Source organism: Schistocerca piceifrons, chromosome 10 (assembly GCF_021461385.2).
Source record: "Schistocerca piceifrons isolate TAMUIC-IGC-003096 chromosome 10, iqSchPice1.1, whole genome shotgun sequence".
Lineage (NCBI taxonomy): Eukaryota > Metazoa > Arthropoda > Insecta > Orthoptera > Acrididae > Schistocerca > Schistocerca piceifrons.
Window position 1 is genome coordinate 80,520,501 of NC_060147.1, and position 4,466 is coordinate 80,524,966.

The window sequence follows — 4,466 nt, forward strand, 5'->3', positions numbered from 1 at the left end:
CTATGTAGGCTACGATATCACTACACGCAACAGTGTTTAAACTTTATACCTGCACTCATTTTCTGCCGTTTAAATCAGTTACTTTGAACATATTCCAACACGCTACTCCAGGCGGGTGGCCGGCCAGAGTGGCCGAGCGGTTTTAGCGCTACAGTCTGGAACCACGCGACCGCTACGGTCGCAGTTTCGAATCCTGCCTCGGGCATGGATGTGTGTGGTGTCCTTAGTTAGGTTTAAGTGGTTCTATGATCTAGGAGACTGATGACCTCAAAAGTTAAGTCCCATAGTGCTCAGAGCCATTTGAACCAATTTTTAACCAGGCGGGTCTAAAATCTATGTGTGCAACGGAAAATACTGAACGCGAAAATGAAGATTTGGCGCAGTTTGACTACCTCCTGAAGCAGATCTTAGGATCTATTAATGGTTATATTATCTCCTCCTTCTTGCTTTTTAACACATAAAATATAATATAAACATAAATGAATGATTAATGGAACTAGTAACTACAAAATGTTAATGCTGTTCCTGCTTATACATTTATTGTAGATTAAAACCCCTTCATATATATTACAAATGTTTATATATTAATGTCCAATGGACATAGAGAGACACAATGAATTTCCTAATACAAATTATGCGAGATGACTGATATCATCTACATACCAAACACTAGAAGACATTAATTTCAAAGATGATCTACAGTGGTGTGCAACCTCAGTGGAAATATCAGTTACGGGATTACAGCTGTTTAGCTTTATAGCCCTAATAAGCCGAAGCAGTCAGCAGTCACCGTATGTACTGCGTCCGGTGCGTCGGACTGATGGTTCTCGTAAACGTCTGCGACGACGGAAGAACTCCAGCCACAGAATAAACTCTTTCAAATACTAGAACGGCAGAAGGTGGTCCTCTGACTAGTTTAATCTAATACTGTCTTCTCCTCTCCGTGCCGGCCTGAGTGGCCGAGCGGTTAAAGGCGCTACAGTCTGGAACCGCACGACCGCTACGGTCGCAGGTTCGAATCCTGCCTCGGGCATGGATGTGTGTGATGTCCTTAGGTTAGTTAGGTTTAATTAGTTCTAAGTTCTAGGGGACTTATGACCACAGCAGTTGAGTCCCATAGTGCTCAGAGCCATTTGAACCATTTTTTCTCCTCTCCGTGTTCTACAGACAATAAACGCGAACGCCCAGCCACAAGGACGGAGTTCAGATAACGTCTCAACGTGAGTATAGGCAGAAGAAGTGCTCTCAATTACTGAACGCTGCATACTCAATAACGTCTCCCTACCCAGAGGCGAAGTCCAGAATTGTAGAAGTTAGCAACAGTACAGTGCCTAACCGTTCTAAATATAAAAATCTCCTGAGCACAAAGACAGCAAGTCCGTCTGTACCAACAAAAGCTGATACTGAGCGACCGTCAAACACGGGCACTCAAAACGGAAGACCCCACTGTCTTCACCGCTGGCTTCCCAGCAAAGCTCGGCTCCCCTCCCTCGTAACTGCAGAAGGCGAATCATTATCTCGAAACCACGGAATATTCTTCTTCTTTACAGATTCTTCCGCACGCCGACCAACCACATTTTAATCTTTGTCGTCCAGCGCGGAATGTTTGCGAGGAAATACCAGTCCCCGTTAATTAGGAATTCATACAATGGTACGCTTCCCAGAGTAAAAATCCTCGGAAATAACCCAGCCTGCGTGATTTCCGAGGTAACGCCTCCTTGTTCCTCTCTGCTGCGTCCAAGATTTTCAGAGTTATATCCTTCAGGCCCAGCTACAACCCCGGCCAGCCGCCACTCTGTTGTGCTTCAGCTCTCAGCTGCCCCGACCGTCCGTCTAGGGTTACTTCCTGTGTTAAGTAGGACCAGCACACCTGTGCGGGCTTTTCCACCCAGGGCCTGCCGTTTCATTTCCACTGGCGTTCCAACCTCTATTAGTTTCGGCAATCATTCATTACGCCGTTTTGATGATAAAGACACTCCGTCACCTTTCATGCAATAAGCGTTAACAGCTATTTACAAAGTGTACGTGACAATGTCAGTCTTCTTTAAATATTCAAATATACGATGTACAATCTATCAAATGATACCTAATTCCGGTTGTAAATCACGGCAAAGTATTTAGATGAGTGCTTGTAAGGTGCGAAATTATAGCTCCCTTACAAAATGTTATACAAAATGTAACCATAACTGTTATTAACCGGTTTTCTCGAATAATAAATAATATCAAAATAAATAAAAAATGTATAATTTCATGCAGCTTACCTTAATGTAGCACCGAGGCTCTGTTCTGTTGGAATCACCAGTCGCATATTTGAATTTTGGTAGATGATTGACTAGCTGTGAAGAATTTCTCTTAGTAACATCTTAGCCCTTGAAATATTAGAGTGAATTTCCCTTTATTTAGTCTTTCAGACATAAGGGGTGAATCCAATACTTCCTTTTCCGCTGTTTTGTCCTAGACCACGATACAGAAACCCTTGGAAATGGGTCAGCTGTCAGGAAACAGTTGCTCATGGTGTGCGAGCTCTCAAAAACCGAAGCAACAGGAAAGCAACAAAGAGGAAATGAAACTTTCTGGCTGATTAAAATTGTGTGCCAGACAGAGGCTCGAACTCGGGAGCTTCGCCTTTCGCGGGCAAGTTGGTACAGCACTTGCCCGCGAAAGGCATAAGTCCCGAGTTCGAGTCTCGGTCGGGCACACAGTTTTAATCTGCCAGGAAGTTTCATATCAGCGCACACTCCGCTGCAGAGTGAAAATCTCATTCTGGAAAGAGGAAATGGTTGCGCGACAGTAAGTCTCCCATTGGTGCCCACCCCCCCCCCCCCCCCCCTGTGTTAGGTAAGGCCACCCACGATGGCAAGGTAGTACCACAAAGACTGGGAAACACTGGTTTTCGTACTGAGGATAAACACCTCTTAAACAGCAAAATGACATCGCTTTTTAATTGTCCTGGGTTCAAAAATCGCGTAAAAAGCAAAATGACATCTATTTTTGTCATGATACTGACCCAGGACACGTTCCGTGTGCTGTCAACGTTTTCAGCCACAAGTTGAAGATAAAGAAGGAAATGAAGATGAGGAGAAAGAAGCAGAAGAAAAAGAAGATAAGAAAGCTTACGAAACTTTTAATTTCGTTACTGATATATAATTTCTCTAATAAATACTGTAACAGAAGTAATTTTGTAATAAAGTTTAGCATTAAAATTACAAATGTGCACAGAAAATATCTTTTTCACATCATTAATTTTATCCAGATTCCTTATGTCGTATTGGATCTGCCATTTCGGAGTTTCCCATTTTTACATAAAAAACAGTAATCAGAAAGGTCGGAAATCTAATTACACTTGGCCATAATGGAGCAAAGTTTGCTGCTTTGACTAGGTCTCCAGGATTCTGGCCCACTGTGAGTCGCACAAGCGATTCGGGAAGGGACGGATGTCGTTGGCTGCTGATGCACGGTGTGGAACGCCAGGCCGCATTACCGAAGCCATCGTCCAAGTGGATGACCTCATTACTCAACACCGGCAAGTTACACTAGCAGCCATTTCCGCAGGCATAGGGATTTAAGAATCGGAAATGTTCCCGCCATCAATAGAGACGGACTGAAATTTCACAGAGGCTGCACACAGTGGCTGTTTCAAAGTCTTCAACCAGCACAGAAAGCATGCCGCGTAATGTCTCTCTCTTGAAAATCCACGGCTGTAAGGCCAGGGAACGGAATGGGTCCCTGTCACGAATCCTAGAGACGAGACATGGAGTCTTTGCTTCGAACCAAAACAAAACGACGGATCTCCAGTAGGAATTTGCATGATGGCCACCTCTACAACCCTTTGCTGCTCTTATGAAGTCTTTATTCCACTGTTTTCTTCACGATTGAATGTGTGGACTATCGACGCGGGCAAGTGCTCACGCTTTCATTCATGGATGCATGCGCGTGCATCTAGAGTGCCGAATTAGCGGCCTCAGCGCTCTTATGCGGACCACAATTTCTTCTTCGGGCAGTGACATTACAACGCTTTAAGTGGTTTTCATTTCACAGCCTCAGGCCCGTTTATTTTTGAACTAGTAGAGTATTTGGTGTTACCTAGCTATGCATTTATCCCAGTCTCCTGTAGCCCATCTCCCCCCTCTGTCCGTCCTTCTCCTCCCTCTATCTACTCCTCCCCCTCTAACCATCTCCTCCACCAGCCCTCAGTCCATCTGCTCAGCCCCCTCTGTCCATATCATCCTCCCCCTCTACCTCCCCCTCAACTCTTATTTTCTCCTCACCCATGTCTAGTGCGCAGGGTAGCTACGCGGTCTAAGACGCCTAGCTACGATTCGGAGGCTGCCCCCGTCGGAGGTTCGAGTCCTCCCTCGAGCATGGGTGTGTCTGTTGTCCTTAGCGTAAGTTAGTTCAAGTTAGATTAAGTAGAGTGTAAGCCTAGGGATCGATGACCTCTTCAGTTCGGTCCCATAGGAACTTGC

The 4,466-nt window shown here is 45.0% G+C and overlaps 1 non-coding gene across 1 annotated transcript; it reads left to right on the plus strand.

The window, feature by feature from the left end:
• Positions 1 to 949: 949 nt before the first annotated feature.
• On the plus strand, positions 950 to 1,033 carry Trnas-gga. Its single transcript is given in 2 exon segments — positions 950 to 989; positions 999 to 1,033. It is a non-coding gene; the product is annotated as a tRNA-Ser (tRNA).
• Positions 1,034 to 4,466: the final 3,433 nt, after the last annotated feature.